Source organism: Vombatus ursinus, unplaced genomic scaffold (assembly GCF_900497805.2).
Source record: "Vombatus ursinus unplaced genomic scaffold, bare-nosed wombat genome assembly UNPS02014874.1, whole genome shotgun sequence".
NCBI lineage: Eukaryota > Metazoa > Chordata > Mammalia > Diprotodontia > Vombatidae > Vombatus > Vombatus ursinus.
In genome coordinates, this window is record NW_020954652.1 from 1,604,066 (window position 1) to 1,616,892 (window position 12,827).

Sequence of the window (12,827 nt, forward strand, 5' to 3'; positions counted from 1 at the left end):
CCATATTATCACCCACCCCCTATTTTACAGATGAGGGAGCTGAGGCAGACAAAGGTCAAGTCACTCGCCCAAGGTCGCCCAGCTACTGAGGCCTTCCTGACTCCAAGCCCAGCACTCAATCCACTGTGCCACCCAGCAATTGCCTTACATCTTCCTCCTCCATTTTCTTCTTTTCCTTCTTTGTTCAATCATCTTTTCATATACCAGAAGGCAGAGGCCATACTATTGGGCATTTAATGTCCTTCACAGTCTGGCTCCAACCTTCATATTCTAGGCTTATTTCACATTACTCCCCCTACACTCTAGATTTAACCAAACTGTTCAACTTACCTCCTATTTCCAAACTTTTGCGTGATCTGTCCCCCAGACCTAGAAAACTCTCCCTCTTCACCTTGACCTGTAAGAAGCCTATGACTCGTTCAAGGCTAAGCTCATGTCATCTTCTAGCAGAGGCCTTTCCTGGCTCTGCCCATTGTCCATGCTCCCCCACCCCTGAATTATTTTGCATTTTTAACATATCTGTGTATGTGCTGCTTCCCCCTGCCCCCACTCCCCCCAGTAGAATGTAAACTCCTTGAAGGCAGGAACTGTTTCATTTTTATCTTTTTAACTCTGTTGCTTGGTATAGTACCTGTGATTGTGTGACATGGAAGACACTGGCACAGGACCACCCAGTATGGCGTGCCCTCATCAGAGAAGGTGCTGTGCTCTATGAGCCAAAAGAAATGCAGGACGCACAAATTTAGAGAATCCACCCCAAATGATCACGTGGACTATTTGTGCCCAATCTGCGGTAGAGCATTCTGAGCTTGTATTGGTCTGCTTAGTCATAGATGGACACACTGTAGCTTGACTCTATCATAGGGATGCCATTTTGATTCTCTTTGAGAACAAAGGATACCAACCATTAACCAGTCATGCAGTGGGTGTTTACTCAATGCTTTTTGAATGAATGAATGATATGTTTGGCATGGGGGAGAGGGGCTAAGAGAATGTCCTCATCTTCCTCTTTTTCTTCCTCCATTTCTTCTTTCTTTTCCTTTGTTCTCTCTGTATGACTTCCTCTGTCACCTAGAAGGTTACTTACAAAGTCCCGCCTTTGGTTCTGATTTCCTGAGATTGTTTCATCTAAAATGGGACATTTGGCAATGAGACCCAATATCTTCTTTTTTTTTCTCTCAGTGTTTTGTTGTTGTTTATTCGTTTCCCTCGGCTGCATTGATCTGTGAATGCTGCTGGATAATGTGTGGAACAAATGCATTTCCTACACAAATACACAAAATAGAGTAACTCAGTTACCTTCCTAGTAGGGAGCCTGGAACAAGTGACCCCTTTGTAATACCAGCTGACCTGGGTTTAATACAGTGCTTGCATCAGCCATGTTGGAAAGTGACCCTTCGGATCCACCACAGCTCCAACTAATTGAATGCCTCTCTCCACAGCACAGCTCACAGTCAGGAGACCCTTTGTGAACAATTCACTGCATTCTTATTTAAGGAATATCTTAGGGTTCACTGTCTTCCTTGATGCTTCAGCTCCCTTTCCACGTGAATTGCATCTGTCCTTAGCCATGGGATCTCAGCAACTGTTTGGAAGGTTCTGTCAGATACCACTGCTGGTAATTAGTCTCAGTTTGGTGGAAATAGCCAAGGAGGGGTGGTGCATTATTCCCACAGGCTCATGGAAATCTATAATAAGGCTATTCATTGAACTAAACTTGCCAATCGTATCTAGGTGTTCTAGTTAGAGTGCAGTGGGGAAATAATAAAAAAGTAAAGTGGGATGTGATAAAAACAAACAAATACAATTTGTGAATAAATTTAATAAACAAATAAATAAACTGAGGTGGGTAAAAGGGGAAGAAAAGCAAGAAGAAGAAAAAACCTGTAACAACCAACCTCTGTGTAACTTGTATATTATGAAAGAGCCTCAAACCTTGCTTAGTCTTACAAGAGTCTTCAAGCAAGCAACAGGCAGCAGATATACGCAACAGGGGCATCCCAATGAAATAGCAGGGAAATTTTGAAATGTATTATAACAAGGACTGTCCACTGGTGCAGACAAAGAGCTTATCTTTCAGCCATGTGGGAGCCCTGGGACCTGCTTCCAACCACGGGCTGACCTTGAGCTGGTAAGATTTGGTGTTTTGTTGATGTGGCCAGGGATATGCTGGCAAATGTTTGAAAACCAACTTCTCCCCTGTCAAACGTGGACAGGACACACTTTTAGGCTTAATTTACATTAGTAACATTTTCTCCATTGCTTTCTTAAGTCCAGACAATCAACAAAAAAATAAGTCAAGCTCTGATTTGTATTATTTGCTGATTTCCAAGGCGTAAAAGCTCATGCTGAAAATTGAAGTCATTTTCCTGAGCCAATTAGAGCTGACTCCAGCACACTCCTACATATGGTGAACCTGGAGTGATCCCTTGGTCCTTCCCCCATCCTGCATCAGTGACAGGGGAGCAAGGTGCTACAGTCAGTGAGTTGGTCAACAAACATTTATTAAATGCTTAGAATGTGCCAGGCACTGTGCCGAAGCACCAGGGACACAATGAAAGGCAAAAGACAGCCCCTGTTGTCAAGGAGCTCACATGACGGGGGCAGAGCATGCCAACAACTACGTACATACTCCAAGTCCACCTCCAGTCCTACCCAATCACCCATACCCATACTGCTAGTGTCTTCCCTTCAAGATTGCTTCTTGTGTGCATGGCAGAGGGGTAGAAGGTAGAGGGTACAAGGGTGGCTAGGTGACTCAATGGATACAGCGCTGGGTCTGGAGTCAGGAAGACAAGTTCAAATTCAACCTCAGACACTACCTATGTGACCCTGGGCAAGTCACTTAACCCTGTTTGCCTCAGTTTCCTCATCTGTAAAATGAGCTGGAGAAGGAAATGTCAAACCACCCCAGCATCTCTGCCAAGAAAATCCCAAAGGGGTCACAAAGAATTGGACACAACTGAAATGATTAAACAGTAATAAATGCTAATCCTGGTTTGATATCTATGTCACTATGGGCAAATTCTTGGGTATCTCTGAACTTCAGTTTCCTCATTTGGAAAACATTGATAATCATACCTTTACTCAATTCTGATGGATCACAGCAAGGAGAGTTTATAATAATTAAAGCACTCCAGAAATTTTAATGACCATCATTGTGATTGTTATATCTAGTCATCCTCTGATGAGTTTCTAACTCATGGGTTCTGGTGTTTAGAAGGGACGTCCTTCTCCCCTAGCCTTCCCTTCACACAGGAGCCATCTCCGGTCATCCTGATCCATATCTGGCCACTGGACCCAGATGACTCTGGAGGAGAAGGTGAGGCTGGTGACCTTGCACATCCTTCCCTCACTTAAATCCAATTCACTTGCATGTCATGGCATCACCTCCCTGATGTCATGGTCCTCTTTGAGAACGAAGGACAAAGAAGAACAACAATAGTCCCCCATCCTCATAGATGAGGAAAGAGAAGCCTGGGGACATTAAATAACCTACCCAAGGTCACCCAGCTAGTACATGGCAGACCTAGAAACAGAACCCAGATTCTTTAAGTCTACATTCCTTACTCTTTCTTGTAGGCTAAGCCTGGATACTAGGGTGTGGGTGTAGAGGACAGGATAGGAGACTTGGTATGAGAACACTTAGACTCTCTTTGTTATTAATATTAATTAAGTTTCTAATTTTATTATTAATGTTAATGACATTTAATTTTATTATTAATTTATATCAATAACAATGGAAACTTTGCATTTTCAAAGTATTTTCTATGCATTTTCTCATTTAAGCCTCACAATGACCCTGTAAGGGAAGCCCAGTAGTTATTATCATTCCCATTTTGCAAATGAGGAGGAACCAAGCTCTCAGAGCAGTAAAGTGGTTTTGCTCATGGTCACACACATATTCAAAAATGAGATTTGAACCAAAGACTTCTTGAGGCATTATAATTTAGAGCCAGAAGAAGGTCATGAGATCCTAGACTTAGAGCTGTAAGAGACTTTACAGGCTATTTGCCCAGCTACCCATTTTTACAGATGAGGAAATGGATGCCTAGAGAGGTTAGTTAAGTGATTCGCCCAAGGTCACACAGGTAATAAGGGACCAAACCTGGATTCGAACCTCTGAATCCAAAAACAGCCCTCTTTTTTTTTTTTTAATGTGGCCCCATTCTTTTCTAGAGTTCCTGGAACTTTTTCATACCTGTCCCTGCTCAAGACTTATGCTTCTAAGTGTTTACGAAAACATTAAAGCCACTTGGAATAGCTTCTTATTGTCCAATTCTGAGACTACAGACAAATCTAGGGGTCTTCTGGTCAGTTTGTGTGTGGTGTTTAAAGCAAATCTAAATAAAAATACCCCAGGAAGCCTTTCAAGTCTCCTCCATAAGACTACTTTTAGGAAAAGAATACACGGAAAACAGAAAGGCCCCCGTTGAACTTCCCTCAAAAATCACATGGGGCTTAAAAAACAAAGAGCTCAGCAAAAAATAGAATTTGGAATTTATTAAATGGAAAACATCTATGAAAAGGGTTGGAGACATTGGAGGACCACATCAGGGAGCTGGATTCCACATCTGCATAACAACCTCACCATTTGTATGCAACACACAATTACTGGCTCATTGAGCAGAAATAATTCATCCAAATGACCCATGAGAAGAAGAAAAAGTTGGAGGACCATATACAGTCATCCCATAACCCAGGGTGTTCCCAAGAATAGGCGCCTGGTGGGATTGGGTGGATATATTGCTGGGGGTCAAGTTGTGTTTGTAACCTTGGCAAATGGAGAATTGACTCAAGGTCACCTGTAGTGGGCACTCTAAATGTCAAAGCCAAAATGAAGGTACAGCCCCTCTGGCCTGTTCTCCACTGATCATCTTGATGGAAACTTAGAAAATGAATCTATGGCTCGTGTTGCACGTTTCCCTGTGAAACTTGGACACAAGGACAAGTTTAGGCAAAGCTAAGCCAAGATGGGTTAAGAAGACAAAGTTTGTCCTTAGCAAACCCCAAATCTCCTATAAGGGTTGTAAAGAAGTATCTGTCAGTCAATAAGCATTTCAAAAGTATCCACTATGTACCAGGTGTTGTGTTGAGCACTGAGGATATAAAAAAAGGCAAAAGACAGTCCCTGCCCTCAAGGAGCTTACAGTCTAATGGGGGAGATGACTATGTACCCACATACTATATAATCAATAGAGGGAAAGCAGTAGAAATAAGGGAGATTGGGAAAGATTTCCTTGAAGAAGCTGGGATTTTAAATATATACCTCAGGCAGGAAAGGAGTAATACTCAGAGATGAAGCCCAGATAAACTTCAAAAAAGAATTTCTTGCTTCCTGTTTCAGCACTTTATTTTTTCTTTGTATTAAAAGAAAGGATACTCGTTTTTACATCTATGTAACCATCTACATATGTGTACAATACATTTATGTATTATGTTCTGCTTGCTGTTTAGTCATGTCCAACTCTTTGCGACCCCATTTGTAGTTTTCTTGGCAAAGATACTGGAGTGGCTCATTTACAGATAAATAAACTGAGTCAAACAGGATTAAGTGATTTACCTACACAGCTAGTAAATGTCTGAGGCCAGATTTGAACTCAGAAAGATGAGTCTTCCTATCTCTAGGTCTGGCACTCTACCCACTGTACCACCTAGCTGTCCCCTCACCCCCGGCATATATTTCCCAATATATTCCTTTCTTCCTCCACCATGAGAGTCATCCCTTACACCAAAACCTAAAAACAACCAGTCCCATGAATCTAACCACCATACCAACACACTTGATAACATAGCCAGCATTCTGTACCTGTCCTCCTTCTGCTCTTGAAAGAATGGGAGGGATGTACATCATTATACCTCATATTTGGGGCTGAGCTCAGGAATTATCATTACAAAGCATTGTTTCTGTTTTTATTGTTGACATTGGTTTTTTCCATTTATATTGCTGTTGTTATTGTTTACATTGCTTTTCTCCTTCTGCATGCTTCACTTTGCATCATTTCTTATAAGTCATCTCCTGCCTCTCTGAAGCCTTCTTATTCTCTGCTTCTTATGGTACAGTGATTATCCATTGTATTCATGTACCACCATTTATTTAATCATTCTTTCTTTCTTTCTTTTTAAACAACCATTAATTAAGTACCTAGAGCAAAGTGCTTTACAATTATGATCTGATTTGATCCTTGCAACAATGCTGGGAGGTAAGTGCTAGTATTACCCCCATTTTACAGATGAGGAAACTGAGGCAGATGTTAATATAGACCAGCACTGGATCTGCAATTTAAAGCGTTTAGGGCACTGAGGGATGAAGTTACATACCCAAGGTCACACAGTCAGTATACATGGGGTTCGAGGGGAGGGAGGATAGAATCTGTTTCATTCTGACTTCAAGGTCATACTTTGCTCCATTTCAGTTTAATAGCACTAATTCTGGGTTAAGGTGTGGTGCTGAATATCTATTTCACATTTACTTTAAAAAAAATCCTTAGTCCTGGCTTTGCCATAAGCTAATTGTGTGACCTTGGATAAACTACTTACCTTTTCTGCACTATGGAGTCCTCATCTGTGGGAGGAAAAAATATGGAGCTGGATTAGAGAATGTCTAAGGGCCGTTCGAGCTTTGACACGGTCATAGGATCAAAGTTTTAGAGCTCAAAGGGATCTTAGAAACCATTAAATCTAATCTCTTATTTCACAGGGATGGGGAAATTGAAGCCCAGAGTGTGACTTGCCTAGGGTCACAAAGTTAGTAAGTTTCTAAGGCAATATGTCTCCCAGAGTGAGGTATTTAGAATAGAATTATATAAAATTAGAAGGAACCAATGAGGTCATCTAGTCTAACCCTTTTTTACAGATGGAAAAAAAAAGTAGGCAAAGAGAGGTGAAGTGAACTAAGTCCAGATTTGAATCCAAGTCTTCTAGCTCTAAGACCAGTGCACTATTCATAATACCGCGGTAGCTTCTCTCTTTGAAACCAAAAGGTAGTCTAGCAATATTGAGTGTGGGGATAAGAGGAGGTGAGACCTTCTCTCCTGTTTCCCCATAGGAATCCTAGAGGAAGGGCTCTTTAAAAAAAAATATTTATTTTTAGTTTTCAACAATCGCTTTTATAAGATTTTGAGTTCTAAATTTTCCCTCTGCCTTCCCTCCCCCTTCCCAAAGATGGCATACAATCTGATATAGGACATACATGTACAATCATATTAAACATATTTCCACATTAGTCGTGTTGTGAAAGAGGAATCAGAACAAAAGGGAGAAACCTTGAGAAAGGAAAAAAAAGAAAACATGCTTTGATCTGCATCCAGACTCCATAGTTCTTTCTCTTGATGTGGATAGCATTTTTCATCATGAGTCTTTTGGAATTGTCTTAGATCATTGCATTACTGAGGAGAGCTAAGTCTATCAAAGTTGATCATCACACAATGTTGCCATTACCATGTACAATGTTCTCTTGGTTCTGGTCACTTCACTCAACCTCAGTTCGTGTAAGTTGGAAAGGCTCTTTCTTAGGAAGGAGGAGACTCTCTTCTTTCCAACCATCTTCTCCCTAAGCCTCCAGTTTGGAATACAGGCTACATAAGGAGACATATTGTTAGGGATGGAGAGCATTGGGCAGGGAGAAGGGGTGACAATGAAATATGTTCATTCTGGAATCTCTTTCTGAAGAAGAATGTATATGCTGGGAAACAGAATATTTCTTCCTCACTAACAATGTTATTGGAAGTTTTGATAGGCATAGAGTGGGAGTAGGGGAATGGTGTGAGTGGGTTGAAGGAATGGAGTAGTTCTGGCTATCCATGTAATTTTAACTATTTAAATTGTGGCCCATTGAGTATATCAGTATACAAATCTTAAATAGGCATCTTGATTGAATAAGCAGAATCCAGAAGAGGAGAGTGGATTGCATTGCTTTTAAGAAATTATGCAATGCTTTGATAGTATTAGAGATATTATTTATGCTAGTACTGTATATGGTATATGTGTGTATATATAAATATATATGTGTGTATGTGTGTGTGTGTGTATAATGAATAGTATCATAGATCCAGAGCTGGTAGAGACTTATAAACCACCCAGTGCAACTCCATCTTATAGATAAGGAAACTGAGACCCAGGAAGGTCATGTAACTTGCCCAAGGTCATAAATGTAGAAAGCGTCAAGAGTGGGATTTGAACCCAGGCCCTCTGACTGCTAAGCCATTGAGTACACTTTCCACTGTTTATCATGTTCCCAGACTAATCTCTGATGCAAAATTCCATTTTGTAAAGCCTCAGTGTTCTCTCCACCAAGATTTATGGCCTTATGTAATGGAACAGTATGATCTCTGAAGAATCAAAATGGCAGATAAGCAAAAGGGAGCGTTACGGAGTCAGTGTAAATAGATCTGAGGCATGATTCTGATTTGCATGCAGGAAGTAGCATGATAGATGTCATCAAGGAGTTTTGCAATTGGAAAAGGAGGTGGGCTCATTATTGGTCAAGAGGGAGGGATAAATGGTGACATTCTGACACCCATGAAATGTTAAAAGACCTAGAGAAAGACACCCTGTGCATTGGGCAGATCCACTAGGGAGAATTTGTGAGAGAACAAAGTCAAGGATCATACAGGATCAAAGGTAGAGATAGGGTGTGATGGGCACTGCTGGAAAGAAGAGATTGTCACCCTGGTGAGATCATGGGTCCACTGGCAGATAGAAGAAAGGGATATTTGTCTCCCATTTTTCATCCCTTCTGAGACAGTGATGCTTATTTCACCTCCTTGACTTTAAAACCACAGAAAGTTAGGAAAACTAGCTGGAGATCCAGTTTTATCTCAAGAAAACATACTTAATTAGGAAAACATATTCCTCTTCCCTCCCACACCCTCAACCCTCTCCCTGAGGTCATTTTATATTCAGTAACTCTAGTTGAACGCTGGCATCTTGACAAAAGGGGCCTTTGGTTTGGTTTAAGGGAATGAGACAAAAGCCTAAAATAACACTTTTCCCATGTCCAAATGGGGTGGGTGTATTTCCTCCATTCTAATGCATTTGTTGAGAGCAACACATGGTGTTAATAAAATTTCTCTTCTATGAAATCCAATAAATTTGGATATACAGGATGTCCCCAAAATGTTAGCAAAGTCTTGTGCTGTGATTTTTGGGTCACCCTGTATATATATTGAGTGAGATCTGCAATGTTCTCCAGCAACAGCTGTGGCATCTATGGGAAGATCGTATGCTACAATGGAAATTATGCTAACTTCTGAGTCAGAGGACATGATTTCAGTCATTCAATCGACATGCGCTTATTAAATGCCAGGCACTGCACTAGGCTCTAGAGATGCAAAGATAAAAATGAATGAGTCCCTGCCCTCAGAGAGCTTACATTCTGCCAGGGGAGAGACATGCACATAACTAAGTATATGCAGAAAATACACAACCTAGATGTGAGGCACCTTTGAGAGGGAAGGTTCAAATCCTGGTTCTGCTGCTAAATACCTTTATGACTCTGGGCAGATCACCTTCCTCTCTTGGTCTCTGGCTTCTTCCTCTATTAAAAAACAAACAAACACAAGTATGTGTTTAGTATAACACAGCTCGTAATTGTATGAGGTGGTATTTGATTTCTCTTTCTGAGTTCAAATCTGGTCTTAGATACTTACTAGTTCAGGCACTAATTAACTCTTTGAGAAGTTAAAGAGATGATAATAGGGACCAGACCTGAGATTTCATTGATATAGGGAAATACAAATACAATAGAACATAGATAATGTTAATGTGTGGTTTTCTAAGGCAATATACAGCCTACAGGAATCCTTAAGTATGTATGGATCAGTGGCCCCCTGTCTCTATTTGACTTTGACACCTCCACCTTAGAGCACTGAGAAGGTTAAGTGACTTTCCCTTGCCCAGGATCACTCACCCAAAATGCTTCAGAGGAAACTAAAACAAAAAACATACAAACAAAAACAAGTAGGGACTTTTATGCCCCTGCCTGCTCTAAATCTAAAGTCTATGGGCCTTAGGTCCTGTATCTGTAAAATGAGGAGGTGGGACCAGATGACTTCTGAAATCCTTTCCAGCTTTAAATTGATGTCCCCTTTTCTATATATTCTCTCCTTTCTATTGCCACAGGCACCATCCAAATTCAGTCCTTGATTACCTCTTGCCTGGACCATTGAAATTGACTCCTAATTGGTCTCTCTGTCTCCAGGCTCTCAAAACCATTCCCCTATATCATTATCAAATATATTTGTGTATGTATACATGTATATATATAGGGATGTATATATGTGTGTATACACACGTTGTTGTTGTTCAGTCGTGCCTGATTCTTTGTGACCTGTTTGGGGGTTTTCTTGGTAAAGATACTGGAGTGGTTTGCCAATTCCTTCTGCAGATCACTTTACAGATGAGGAAACTGGGGCAAACAGGATGACGTTACTCGCCCAGAAACACGCAGTTAGTAAGAATCTGAAGTCTTCTTGACTCCAGGTCCTATGCTCTATCCACTGAGCCACCTAGCTGCCCATACAAAAATACATACACACATACAAATTCACACACACACACACACATGTCACCTATGCGTTTATATTGTATAGAATATATGGTATATATACACATGTATGTGTTTACACATACAATGCATGCAATGCAATACACACATGCCTAGAACACACCTGTACACATACCTACATATATGTACACCCACCCAACACATATACACACATGCACATACATTTACAATATACATATACACACACAGATATAAATCCCAGCTCAGATATTTTAACTAGACCCTGGGAAAGTCACTTAACCTCTGATTGCCTCAGTTTCCTCAACCATAGAATTATAAAGTACCTACCTTCCTGGGATTGTTGTGAGGATCAAATGAAATAATTAATATACAGTGTCTGGCACATAGTAGGAAATATATATATGCTAGTTATTATTAATGATTATGAATGACTTTTAACAATAATTTATTATTATTGTTGTTGTTGTTATTCTAGATAGCATAGGACCTGGAGTCAAGAAGACCTGAGTATGTGTATGCATGCAGCCTTGCACATAGTAAGTGCTTAATAATTGCTTATTGGATATAAATTTGAATTGGAAATTCAATTAGTTCAAGCAGGAGTTTGGCTGCGACTTATTTTAGATATGAAAGGGAACCTTATGAAGTTATTCTCTTCCACGTGTCTTGGGTGTCCTCAGAGTCAGAACGACTTGAATTGAAGTCTTTCCTCTGACGCATTTTGGGTGAGTGATCCTGGGCAAGGGAAAGTCACTTAACCTTCTCAGTGCTCTAAGGTGGAGGTGTCAAAGTCAAATAGAGATCAAATATGATCCATACATACTTAAGGATCCCTGTAGGCTGTATATTGCTTTAGAAAACCACACATTAACATTATCTATGTTCTATTGTGTTTGTATTTCCCTATGTCAATGAAATCTCAGGTCTGATCCCTATTATCATCTCTTTAACTTCTCAAAGAGTTAATTAGTGCCTGAACTAGTAAGTATCTAAGACCAGATTTGAACTCAGAAAGAGAAATCAAATACCACCATATACAATTGCAAGCTGTGTTATAGTAAGCAAGTTGCTTACCAGTTAGACATCTAACCTCTCTCTGAGCCTCAGTTTCCACATATATAAAATGAGATGGTTTCTCTGGTCCCTTTTAGATTAAATCTAGATCATAGCCTATTATCTTTTTTTTGGGAAAAAGAAGGGGAAGGAAGAAGCTGGAAGACTGACCAGACATAGAAGCATAACAAAGATCCTTTTTTGAGGGTCATTGAATACTAGGCCTGCTCTCAGTAGAGCAAGGCTAAATTCTCCCTTGATAAGCCTGCTCCTCCAGGCAGAACTCTAATAGATTTCTGAAGAAATCTCAAAGGAGCAGGGGGAGATTTGAATGTGGCATAGTAAAGAAGGGAAGGGGGAAAGGATTGGGGGAAGGGGGATTGTGGGTGGAAGAACAGTTTTTAAAGTTATGTGATTAAAAAAAAGATTTGTCATAATTTTCTTGATGACTTTGAAGAAGCTGGTTAAGAATAGAAAAGTGTGGAGCCATTTGGAATCTGGAAGCTTTCACAGCAGTCACTTCTGTCTTGGTGTGTTGGTTCATACATTACAAAGGGTATTTTGTTAGTAATCTATCGTAGCATTAATGTTACAAATACATGCCCTCTTTTTTTCACTCAGCTTTCCAAAGACCCGAGACAGATGATTTACTCTGCCCGAAGATATTAATACAGAGAACGTAATTACTCCCCAACTTCTGGCTGGTGAGGCTAGATAAAAATAGATATGGATCATACATATTAGAAGCTAATATTAGTAGTGCCCTAAGACGCTCAGGCAGGGATTCTCGTCCCTTGGGAAATTCTGCCTTTCTTAGGAACCAGTTTCCACCCTCCATAATTGTGCCCAGTTTTTATTTCAAGAATAAATTTACATCATTCAGCCTACTCTTCATGAACCTTCTAAATCCCCTCCAAGGGAGCTTAAAAATACAGTGCCCTTGACTTTTTCCCAGTAGTGTTTGAAGACTAAAGCATATTTCAGAGTTAACTCTTCAGACTATGGTGCTTGGTCTATTCAATGTAAGGATAATGAGAATACAGGCTGGCCATGTGAGTTTGTTAGCATAAAAAACTCCCAAATGAGGAAATCATCTCTACAGATGCTGATTATGACCTTGTCTGAAGCTTACAATTTCAGAAAATTGCCTAGGGCACTGAGGAGTTAAGTAACTTGCCCAGAGTCGCAGAGCCAGTAGGATTCAAATTCAGATCTTCTTGGTTCAGAGGTCAGCCCCGTATCCACT

At 40.4% G+C, this 12,827-nt stretch overlaps 1 long non-coding RNA gene across 1 annotated transcript; it reads right to left on the reverse strand.

The window, feature by feature from the left end:
• Positions 1-766: 766 nt before the first annotated feature.
• On the reverse strand, positions 767-9,532 carry LOC114028285. Its single transcript, XR_003567342.1, has 3 exons — positions 9,487-9,532; positions 6,541-6,565; positions 767-1,264 (listed from the first exon to the last, which is right to left on the reverse strand). It is a non-coding gene; the product is annotated as an uncharacterized LOC114028285 (long non-coding RNA).
• Positions 9,533-12,827: the final 3,295 nt, after the last annotated feature.